This window comes from Stegodyphus dumicola, chromosome 6 (genome assembly GCF_044657685.1).
Source record: "Stegodyphus dumicola isolate Sdum_Otavi_A_Nest chromosome 6, ASM4465768v1".
Lineage (NCBI taxonomy): Eukaryota > Metazoa > Arthropoda > Arachnida > Araneae > Eresidae > Stegodyphus > Stegodyphus dumicola.
Genome location: NC_140773.1, coordinates 133,992,009 through 134,005,330, shown reverse-complemented (window position 1 = coordinate 134,005,330; position 13,322 = coordinate 133,992,009).

Genomic DNA, 13,322 nt, shown 5'->3' with positions numbered 1-13,322 from the left:
TCACGGATTCCGTAATTCTCAGATCAAAATAAGCCGCGGATTCTATGGTCCCCGGACCCACCAGCGGCTGAAATGTCAAGCCGCCAAAAACTAGTAGATCATTCGCGGTTCACTTATACTCAAGCACTCTAGTGGAGCTAACCGGTGCATAGAACACGGATCTATCTAACCTAGCTCGTTCACTCTTACTGGAAACATCCACTAGCGACAGTCAATAAGCGAGTAGAAAATGGCGCGCGCTTTCATTTGTTTACATATCTTAGCTATGATATTTTACAGTGGATCTTTCTGCGGTACTGCGAATTTTGAGCGACGTTATTTTTAAAATGGTTCCACTGAAACATATTTTGCTGCGAAATTTTTTTTTGCAGCATATATATTATATGAGACATAATTTCAACTGTCAACTGTAATAAAATAATATTAAAAGCTTAAAAGCAATGTCCCAAACTGTTTACAAGGCAAAATTAGGAAATGCTTTAAGTGACATATTTCATTAAATAGATGCAGGTTTTATGTATCTATTTATATAATACAAAGTACAGTTTTCACGTCTTAGCTCAACGCAATAAATTAAAAATATTATGATAATTATCATTAGTTCATAAAATATACTAATTATGATGGTTAATATACTAATTATGACGGTTATATACAAAATATCAATATTAAATAATAACCATCATAATTTTTCACAGTTGGATAATTAAGCATGGAAAGTGCATAAAAATTATCAATTTGTATATAGTGTCATGTCATCAAAAAATATTTAGAAAAATCATAGCAAAAATTTAAAAAAAATGTTTTATTATCAGTATTTTTATTCCAAAAGATTAGTGAGTGCTCTCTAGTTTATGAAGTTGTGGTAATTCCTTTTACTTTATGAGTTAATAAACAGTAGCATTATTTTATTGATGAGAAAAGTTTATAAGAAAAAATATTATATTGATGCATTTATCTATGCTTTCACTACTTTTAATTCCATAGGAAATTTTATTGTACAATTAAATATATTATCTGAGATCTTTGATATCAATAATTCAAAAAAAAAATATTTTAGAAAATTTAAGACCATGTTTTATTATCACTTTATGCTATTACTATGTTTATTCCAAAAGATTAGTGAGTGCTCTCCAGTTTATAAAGTTGATGTGATTCATTTTATTATATGAGTTAATAAACAGTATCCTTCTTTTATGATGAGAAAAGTTTATAAGGAATTAAATATTTTATTAATGTGTTTGTCTGTGCTTTAAATTCCGCGTAAAATTTTATAATACAATCAAATACATTATTTAAGATCACTGATATCAGTAATTCAATTGATTCTCCAGATTCAAAATCTAGACAGAAAAATAGTGCCAAATAGAAAAGAAAATTTATGAGAAAATATTAGGATCAAATGAACCTAGGTAATATGATCAGTAGATCTGGCAATCACAAGCTCCGTAGATTATTTTTACATTCGTCAATTATTCTTCATACGAGAAGTCCGGTACGCATTCATAATCAGAGCATTCCTGGATCGAGAATTAGAATTGTGGATAATTATTTGATTCGAGAATCACAATCCGCGAATTTTCATTCGGTGTAAATTTTTCGTCCAGATTTCATAGAATACGGAACTCATCTTTTTCCTAGAATCACATCTGCGAATAATATTTGATCCGGAGTTCCCGAGATCCGTGGCTCATTTTATGATACGTGGCTTATTTATGCAGCAAACACCAGGCAGATTGAGAATGGTGATTCTAGAATCGAGAATCACGTCCGTGGATCATATTTGATTCGAAAATCATAATTTGATACAGGGATAATTTTTTATTTAATTATATCTACCAATATCTAGGATCCGTAGATAATTTTTATCCGAGTAGCATACCATGTATGTAGAATCACAGGATTATGTATCAAGAGTTACATCTTTGTGGCATTCTTGATCCGAGAGTTATAATCGGATAATTAGTGCAAAGTGGCAATTTGACCTGAACGACTATTAATTTCATTTTGGCATTTTGCGTCGAAAACTTTAAAAGACTGTAACACTTTTCAAACCATTGCCGCGATATTTTATCGCCCTGTCGTATATTTAAAGAAATTAAATAATGAAGAATCTGCATGAATGTACGTATGTTTCTCGCATCGTGATAAAACGACGGTACCTAGAGCCATCAAAATTTGAATAACGTAATCTTCCATAGAATATACTACATCAGAGGACCTTGGAAAGATTTGTCCTCTAGCCCGAAATTGACTCTTATCTATAATTTACTGCCATAATTCATGCAGCATGCCGGAGGAGCGTATACAGTGCAAATTCAGAAATCCGGTTATTCAATATAAAAAAAAATTCGGATATCTGGAATCCGGTCCGGATCCACACATCCGAACCACCAGGAATCGTTCTTCTCAGAAATTTTTTGTATGCTTCGTATACGCTAATTAGATATTTTTTCATAACAAAACGTATCGAGGGTCACGATTCTTCATTTAGCTTCTGCATTACATAAAACACTTCTAAATTGAATAAATAATCACTTATTGGCATAAATCTGTATGATCAATACTATGAACCCATAGCTGCCCCTTTTTGCTTAGCATGCATCTCAAAGTGAAACATTCCTCATAGAAACTTCGCTGATTGTACACCTCTAACCTTACATCGAAATATCGCATAAAATTTTATATCTCTAATATGAACCTGGCTATAATTATTTATTACTTTTGATTTGATCAACGCATGACTGTCAACACACGGCAATTTGAGAAATAATTCACAAAGTGACTTAACTGAATACCCAAAGAGCACGGACGGTAACCTGTTATGCTGAAATCACGCTTGTCAATGATTACAGACTTCAGCTAACTGCTCAGCAAAATGTTAGGTCTGCTAAGGAGGAGAAGTGTAACACTATATTTCTTTCCATACGCAAAATCTAGACTTAGTAAATGACACTCACAGATAAAAATGTGGCATTTAAGGCTGTTTGAGTTGAGAATAATTGATTTATTATTTAGATAAGACTAGGTCCGGCGACTGAGCTAGTGCAGCCATAGCGGGCGGCAGAATTTGAGGCAGACAATTTTTTTAGAAGTTAGAGAAGCACCGAGAAATAAAAGGAATAGCAAAATATTCAGAATTTATGGAAGGCACTGGGATGCAAATTTAGGAGAGGCAGAATTTTTAGAATTTAGTGAAACACTCGGCAGCAGAATTAAGGACACAAATGAAGTGCATTAGGCCGCAAAATACCTAGCGCCGGCATTAGTGGGAAGTTATTCATTAGGGTCTCAGATAGGCCTTTAGAATGTTCAGGAAATAAACACAGGTATGCTATATAAATGAAATAATATAGTTTAGGCTCAACTTCTTCAGCCTGTGATAGAAGTAAACAAAGTTTAGCGGGCACAATATGTCTTTAATCGCCAGTCTCACCATACATTGCCCATAGTGTATAGTGAACGTTAGTTAAGCTTTGTTATGATAGCCGCGATTCTGATAGTTTTGAGATACCGCAAACAAAAAGTAAAATTTTCTAATTATTGGAATTGCTGAAGAAATGTGGAGATATGCTACTAAATGAAGATGACATAACAAAAGTTTTTTTATTGGTTTCAGAAGATCCCAATCATCAATCAAGTAACGGATGGCAAGGTCCATAATATGGTTCTAACTCCCGAAAATACCGCTACCGATAGTGAAGAGAGTGACAGAGAGGTTGTTGAGGATAAAAAAAATGATTGCCGATTTAGTTAAAATTCTCGACTTGCGAATTACAGTGTTCGGATAATGGAAATTTGCAATAAAATAAGAAATTGTATCTGTATATAGAATTAACAAGAAGGTATAAGCAGAAGAAATGAAATAGCTAAGGAACTTGAAGGCATGTTTAATAAAGCAAGCAAATAAATTCTAAGCACTTTTCATAAATGTTGATTCCCTTAGGGTCATAAAATGTTTCATTTTACTTCATGAGCCACTATTTATAATTTTAATCTTATAGTTTCTAAATGTCATCTTACTACACTTAAACTGATAATCTAATATCCGGAAAAATTCCAAATCTCGAATCACTTTTTCCGAGAAATCTATCCCAGACGTTGTATTTTAAAATATAACATTTGCTAATTTTTTGAAAATTTCTTTAAATTTAAATATGCCAAAACAGGAATATTTGAGTTATTTCAAATAATTTGTGACTGGAAGTATGTCTGCGATCAATGTTGTAAAAACAGGCCGAATAAAGACTTTTGTAGACACTGTGTATTCGATCAGATTATTGGAGTTTAATAATCGCATTAGAATGTTTTTATCAGTTACTGACTTCAGCCATTTAGTTAATATATGTGCTGTTGGGAGATTTGAGTACCGAATGCATCAGTTTGATATTCGGCAATGAAATACAAGAATGTTTATTTAACATCGTTCAAAATTATTCCGCTAACGTAAGTGAGGTCATATATTGACAAATACTAAACGGTTGCAGAAGAGCGAAAACTATCATATGCATCTGTATATCGATGAATTTAAGATTAATGATCATAGCTGATCGAACCTGAACTAGCGGAAGCACAATCATAGTTATGATATTCAATTCTCTCGGCGTTATCGTTGAAGCAGAGATTACAACCAACCGTTATGCTTTTTACGTCTTTGAAATTTCCTTATTTATTTAGAACAACTAATGGAATTAAAATCTCTTGAAATGACAGAAAAGTGAATACCAGATTATTTCGCTCTCAGTGTGATTTTCGAAAAGAAAGGCAAAATACTTTATTGTTAGGCACTTGTGAATTTGTGAAGTATTCAGGAAAAGATATTCGAAATCCTTCCTAGACACGCACACTGATAAACAAATTTCAAATTTTGTTACAGGAACGCGACAAATGAATTGCGATTCAGTGATATGAGGCAGTAGTATTTACCACCTCAATATTTGTCTACGGCCATACTTGTTTCTTCTCAAAGAGTTCATAAAGAATTTCTTAAAATAAATATATCGCTTTGAATGTAACATAGCGGCGTGTGTTCTTTGAATAATACAACTCAAAAAGATTTTACAAAACAAAGTTAAATATATTTTTAAAAACCTTAGGATTCCTTGCCTAGTGTACTTGAAGTATATGTAAAAACGTGGTAACTGTCATAATCAAGCATAATTTGGAAAGTCAGCATTATCTTTGTGAAAAGCTTAATGGAACACATACCAGATAAGCGTATCGTATTAAAAGAGATGGTATAGGGTAATTAGTAATCCTCTGGAGACTGCGCATGCGTAAGTCACTTCTCAAGAGAACGGAATATTTATTATGCGAACATGATGCAACAAAAGTTTAGAAAGACATTTAAATTTAAGAATTTCTTCTAAACAGTGGTAATAGGATATTAAGTCCCTACCTATCAATAGGAATTATATTTACTGCACCAATATGGATGCTTAAATAACAGATTATGGATGTTTTTGCAAATTCTATAATACAATTCTATAATATCTATTCTACATTTCTATAATGATTTGTAAGCAAAGTAAAATTATTATAAAAACTATATTTTTGATATAAACTCTCTAAAAAACTATATTTTTGGCACACTTTCTCTTACCTGACAGTAATAAAATAAATCCTAACATGTAAACTATGCCTGAGAAAAATGTGTTCGCAAGCAATGTCTTGTAACATTAATCTCATGAAAGACAACTAATTACAGCGAAGTCAAGATACTTTAGCACTGAAAATGGACATCAAACTATTTGAAATGTCGGTTATGCTGCAAGCCGATCCTTCAAGTACAGTAAAATGCACGAATTACCTTCGTTTCCCATAACCTGCTGTACTTCACAAAATACGTACTTATATTTATGCTCGTATCAACTTCAGAATAAATATAAAATATGCGTAGAAAATATTACAAACTAATTATTCTGAACTTCTTAAACGTTATGATCGTATGTTTGAATTTAAATCTTCCTTAGGCGAAGTTTCGTGCCTGACAGATCTTGCATGCTCAGAGAGGTTCTAGTTTCATGTTATTTTTCTAATATCAGAGTCAATCGTTAAGTTTTCTCGATGGCAGTGAATCCTATTTTTCAATCAGTTTTGCATTCCAAGAGCGTTCTTTACATTGGTACAATCATAAATATGTCATTCTCAGTGAAGAACGAATTATTTATTAGATTACCTACCCTACTTTTCATATACTGTTTAAACAATGCAAATTTGATACAGTTCTAAGCGCAATTTTTATTCCTATACCTTGCTATATTTTTATTCGGAGAGCGATAAATTCTCCCACGCATTATTACTCTTTAAATGTTTATATTTATTCCCTTAAATACAAGTACAAATATAATTTTGCTTTCCTAACAAAGTATTAGAAATTATTTTTTATAGTTTAGTAACGTGTATCTGTTATTACGTTTGTTATTTAATTTAGTTTATTGGTTAAAATATATTACTATTTGTTTATGTTTTAAATTTTGCTTTCAGCGGTTATTTTTTTTTTACGCTTTCTAACATTTTTAATATGCTGTGTTTGTAAATCCTCGAATTTGTGTTGTTATGGTCTTCATTTCTGAATAACAACTTGTCCGTTAGAAATAAAAATGAGAATTATAAGAATACGTTACTGCCAATTGGTGGCGCATAAGATGAAACATCCTTTATAAATCCTGCAAAATTTCTAACGTGTTTCATCTTTTGTATACCATCAACTCCATAGCTATAAACGTAAATTGTTTATAATCAAATTTCTCTTAGAAAACTTTCATATATGTATTTGCGTTTATATATACATACATTTATATATGTATATGTATATGTATATATATATATATATATAAACCACAAAAGTCTTTTTTAGTTTGTTCTGCTTTCTTTAATTATATATATCGTTTAGATAGCAGTACGTTTAATTTAATTTCGTTCAAATATAGTTGAGATAGATTCAGAGTAGTACACATTTCTATTTATTTTGCTTTTATGTCATTTTATATTAAAATATTACAAAAATTTTGAAATTAAAAACTGAAATAGTTTCCGGATTTAAATTTTAATACTTATGTTAATAGAATAATTATTAAAATTTTATTAAAACGTTAACTTGCAATCTAAAATTTTAATAAAATTTTAGATTGCAAGTTAACGTTTTACTAATTAAATTCATTTTCTCAGCAATATTAATAGCATTATCATGAAATGACGTAACAACGTCTCAAATACCCAGCTGAGTTTGATTGTTTGAAGAATACTGAAACTTGTTACTGCCTGCTTTAGAGCTTCTGTGTAATCCGCTCTGGCTTCTCTGTTATTCAAAGTGAGTGTAGCACACTCATTAGTCAGCGTGAAACCATACTTTGGAGCGCTGTATTTCTGCTGCCCACATGGTCGATTTCCGAACCGCTTAGGACTCTGTCTGGAAAACTGTGGCATATTTACAAAATCTGAAGTTTTCTCTGTGTATATCTCTTGACTGCCGTGGAATACTCCAGAAAGCGCTTTTACTTTTCCCTCTGTCGTCGAAGAGGCCCGTCGAAGACGCTCTCAGTATTCTTCCCTTCAGGTACATTCTTTGTCCACCTAATGTTTGGTATTTAACTGTGGTAGTGATTTTGCTGTGGCATTTCTTTCCAGATTGAGCAATATTGTCTCTGCCCGGATCTACAGTGTTGCCGTCGATGTTGTGAAAGCTGAGGTAACACTCAAAGAACCTTTTGTTGGATGTGATTTAGTTTCTGACATAATTTGCAGTGTCTGTTATCCAGACAGAGCAGCCATATTGTACCATTGCATATATATACTCAATATTGTACCGCATTGCACCTATGGCTCGTAAGTATAATTCCTTGATTAGCTTCCCTCTCTAGTTCTATTTGTATTCACCATTTCATTTAGATTGTTTATGACACTATTTGTCTTACCTCTTATTTCGTCAAGTGAGACAACCAGGTAAGTTTCTTGTTAAGAATGAAACCAAGATAAGCTTTTCCTAATATTCGTCCCATGAATTTCTCTTCGCTTTGTAGATCTGTCATTTGTATTTCGATGCCTTTTTTCTGTATTTGACCCGGTATCCTTTTCGTTCTTCCCCGTTTTCTTCTGGTATCTATTTCTTAATGCTTGGACATTTACGTGACATTCTGTAGATCTACTGCCCTGCTTGAGAGCTTTTGTTCCTTTTAATGTTGTAGGTCCTTCTACGTGATTTTTCATACGTCATTTGTTGTAAATGCTGCTGCTTTTTCCATGTGGTTGTCTATGTCACCATTATTTACAATACAGCTTGGCCCTTTATAGCTTTCAGATATTATTTGTTTGACTTATTGTTTGACAGTCTTTTACGTCTAAGTTCATTTTTAGCCTTCTTGGTCTTAAGCAATAAAATCTGCTTATTTTTAAATGGATGTTATTTTGATACTTAAAGTCGTTATGTCAGTGAACCCGCCAATTTTGTAAAATTAGATCAGAAACTTTTCTAAATAAGGTTAAGTACTCTGGAAACTACAAAGCTGGGCGTTAATCTATTGTCGTTAACTAATGTTATGCCCGTCTCTGTCAAGAATTCGTAGACTTTGGTTTTCCTTGTATGTGTTGGGACTGGGCTCAAAATTCCACTTTTCGCTTTGACGCCCCCACAGTTTATGGTTGGGCTAAAGGGAAATTGGTTCTAAGGCTAAAGAAGAAGGGCAATATACTAAGCCTATTTTGGAACGAGTTTTCGTGCTTAGTAACGCACTCTTTATTTTGCTTTTGCAAATGTTTTGCTTAGCGACTTTCGTCACCACACCCCGGGCATAGTGAGTTGTCTGTTATTATAACTGACATCTTTGTTTCTCTTTCATGATATGTCCCTACGAGTTGTATATCACTGTGTAACGATTCTTGCATACATGCTTAACTTATTGAGTTTTTTCATACAAACGTTGCCTTAAAGTACACTATTACAATCTTTGAGTGCTGAATGTTTATTTAATTTATGGCTTTACTGATCATAATTAATCCTGGTTTTGAGTTGGCTCAATTCACCTTTAATAACTGGACATTCTTTACTTCGAAAAACATGATCTGTACTATGCTCCGTGTCGTATTTTAACTTTTTAGGCATTTAACAAACTATTTACTTTGATCTTGTCAATTATTTGCTTCGTAACTTTTGTAACCGCACCTCGCTTCAAAGAAATGCTCTAGCAATAGCAAAATAAAGCAATTAAATGCAGATATAATGTACGAGGGCTTACCTTTATAGGAAAGAAATAAGCATCGCAAACCATATGAAGCACAAAATAGGTCACTCACAAGTAGGGTAAGGGGCTCCTATCTGTTTACTTCGGGTAAATAATAGATGACCCCTATATTTCTATGTAACATAAGGTCACATTACCTGATAAGTGAACACATATAATAAATAACCAGCATTGAGTTGGTAAAGTATCAACAATGTAATGTATCATAGTATGTAATTCATGTAAACTAATTATTGTAAAAACACACGTAATTGCATATATTGAACTGGCAGAAATAACAGACAGAAATAACTGACAGAAATAAGTTGGCAATGAATCAGCATATGTATGCAGATATATCTAAAAGTACGTAGTAAGCATTAGTATGCAGATGGAGCTATATTTTTCTTTTGTTTTCAGACTTATTTATTTATGTCTTTTTTATTATTTTATATTCTTTTCTATTTTTGACAGCTGTTTGTAAAACGAAAATTATGGAAACAAGTCATGATTGTAGGCATGATCTATATACTAGAAATAAGTTGCTTCTAGCCACCTCAATCTATAATGTCATTATCAATTTTTACATGTAAATAACAATGTACTGCTAGACAATAATGTAATTTCTGAAAATCAATTAACACAAACATACGTTACAGCACATAATGAATCGTCAAAATTGAGTTGTTAAAGTTTCAGCACAACTTTACAAAAGCACTTAAATGTAAGCTTTGTAAACAATTTTATAGTTCCTAATTAATTCTGATAGTAAACAGATCATGTTTACAAAAATGATTTGTAACGTGGGAACATCACACCTGTTTCTAATGCAATATATAATGTCCTGAAACATGTTGCCTGTACCCACTACAATAGATAACATCTTAAAATACGCACCTGCACAACTATGTATTTCGCAATGTATATCATGTAATTTAATCACTTTTACTTGAGCTAATTTAACGCTGAAAGGTAGGAGTACCGTTGATGCCGCCGCCGGTGGCAATAATTATAGTGCTCACTGGAGTCACAATTTCCATCACGACTAAAGGAATGATACCAGAATGTTGTTAGTTTTCTAGTTAATGTGTGGGACTAATACCTGCTTACTTAGTGTAAATATTGGGTGGCCCCCTCACTTCTACATAATATAGCATAACATAACCGCACCTCGCGCAACCTTCGTTTCTGTACAATTTTTAGCACCGTGGTTGAATCCAAAACACATCAAGCATTGCGAAATTTTAAAACGCTTTTTAACATTATTCTTGGTCCATTGTAAGTTAATCTGGCTGTTGTGATGCTTCTTTGGCGATATGAAACAACTCCAATGATGGAACACAGCAATAACTTTTATTTAACACTCAAAAAAATGGCGACATACAAACAAGAAGAGAAAACATATTCTATCATTTAAAAATAAATTACATTCTTCGTGCGAGAGTCGCACGTGGCACTCGAGTCTGGTTTCAAATATTGCCATTCACAAATACCTTAATGTTCATCTATTTAAATTATTTAAACTACAAGATTTTAATACTATTTAAAGCTGTTACAACCTCTCCCCCAACGGAGAGACTTTTGCCGAAGGAAAAAAAAGTTCTGTAAAATTCGACAGTTTAATAAGCTCGGTTTGCTCATTTGCTTAAAGAGGAAAGGTAACTTCTCTGATAAGTTTCCAAACTTCAGGCCAAAATTTTTCAGTTTAAACAAATAATTTACACCACATTTAAATAGGAAGAAAATGGACAATGTTCAAATTAGTCTCCTTTTTTTTTTTTTTTTTTTTTTTTTTTTTTTTGGCGGTGCCTAGATCGCATGCAGTGCATGCCTAGATCGCAGGCGGTGCATATTGGATCAGTTCCTCGGCTATAATTCACAACAAAGCCTTTCCTCAGTTCATTTGTGCCTTTCGGATAATATTCAATTTTCTTTTGTTTTCGACAATTGTTTTCTTCGTATTGTTACGAATTTGGCATTTAAAAAGCTAATGTTAGTTCAATTATAAATTAAATGGTTTTATTTCTCGCGCAGTGCAGCGCGTGACAAATATTAAAAGAAAGCTAAGTCGGAAAATTGAAAATACAAGAGCGCGTGCATTAAATAAATAAATATCTCTTTTTGATTTCCAGAAAGTACTGGAAAATTCTAGCCCGTGATTTTAAAATCTTATAAAAGGAGGAAAACATCTCAGTTTGTAGGAGTTGCTTAGTTTGTTGTTGTTTAGAAAACTGCTGTTGTTGATTATAGCGAATTCGCGGATTAGCGTTCTTTAGCTGTTTTGAATTACGTTCTATTGTACATTTGAGTAGTTAAAAGATAACTACTGTGAGATATTGTAATACTGCATGATAATTTGAGAAAATTTAAGCATTTTTGTTGTGATAATAATAAATTTTTGTTCATTTTTCATCGGACTTGTGCATTCATTTCATAACGAACCCGTACGCACGCAACAATTTTTGGTGTCAGAAGTGGGATATTGAATGCCAATCACAAGAGCGATGGAAGAACAGTTAAAACAATTCATGGCAGCCTTTGCTACATTTAAAGAAGAAATTAGATCCGTTAAAGAAGAAATGAAGTTGGGCCAGGAATCCGTTAAAGGAGAAATGAAATTGGGCCAGGAATCTATTAAGGAGGAAATGAAAGTAGGTCAAGAGGAATTGAAGAGAGAAATTACTTGCATAATAGAAAACAAGTTCCAAGCTATGGAAGGAAGAACGGATACAGTTGAAGACAAAGTTGGAGAAATTCAAGAAAGAGTTTCTGCGGTAGAGCAACAAATTGAAAAAAAAGTTTCTGCCGTCCAACAACAAATTGAGGAAAGGGTTTCTGCTGCTGTTGCAAAAGAAGTTGACACTTTAAAGAAGAGCATAGCGACAGAAGGAAGCAATTCTGAGGGTTTTAAATTCTTACCGATGCCTGCTCGTCCATCTCTCAAGTTATCCACATATGATGGGAAGACATCCTGGCAAGTGTATAAAACACAATTTTCTATCGTTTCGGATGCGAATGGATGGGATTCCCAAGCTAAGGCCTGTCATCTCGCCGCTTCTCTGAGAGCAGACGCAGCGGATATCCTGCAGACACTTACAGAAAACCAAAGACTTGACTTCGAAGCTCTATCCGGCGCTTTGGAGCTGCGCTTTGCCGAGAAGTGTTTAAAAGACTACAGCAGGCTTCAGTTAAAATCCCGTCAACAGAAGCCCACCGAATCACTCCAGGAACTCGCCACGGATGTTGAAAAGCTGTCCCACCTCGCCTTTTCGAAGTGCCCGACAGAAACAAGAGAAATTCTGTCGCTGCAATATTTCATCGACGGCATCCGGGATCCTGAAATACAGAAAACTCTTCGAATGGCAGATGTAAAGGACATAAAAAGCGCTCTGTTGTACGCTATGAAGTTCGAGGCAGCCCAGCAAGCAACTAGTAGAGATCCCTACCCAGTTAGAGCTGTGCGAGTCCATTAGCCAATGGATCAACTGATGGCTCGTTTAGATGATTTAGCAAGACAAGTCGACGCTTTGATACGGAGTAGGAGCGAGAAGAAAGTGGCTATAAGGTGTTGGAGATGTGGTAGTGAAGGTCACCTAAGACGGAATTGCAGAACACCCCAGGGTACGGAATATAAAGCAGATGATTTTACCAGACAAGTCAGTGGCTTGAGACGGAACAGAAGTGAAAAGAAACTAATTCTAAAGTGCTGGAAACTGCTGAGTTGAAGGCCACATACGAAGAAACTGCAGAACACCTCGAGGTACGGAAAATAAGACCATTTCCCAGCAAAGACGCAGTAAACAAATTAATGACCATATCAAGGAACGGAGGTTGCCAGATAATGAAAAACCCTGTTTTAAAGCGCTTAAGATCTCTATAGTGAGTGGCAACAATAACGGACTGTCCATCAATAGGAATATCGATGGAGTTCCTTGCAATATGATCATTGACACAGGAGCTAATGTTACCATCATTAGGTATGATTTAGTTGAACAGTTTAAAGATAAACTTATTTGGACGCCATCCTGTGTTACCCTTCAGACTGCGTCTGGTGACAAGATTGACATAGCTGGGAAGTTAAACGTGAACATCACGTTTGGAAGT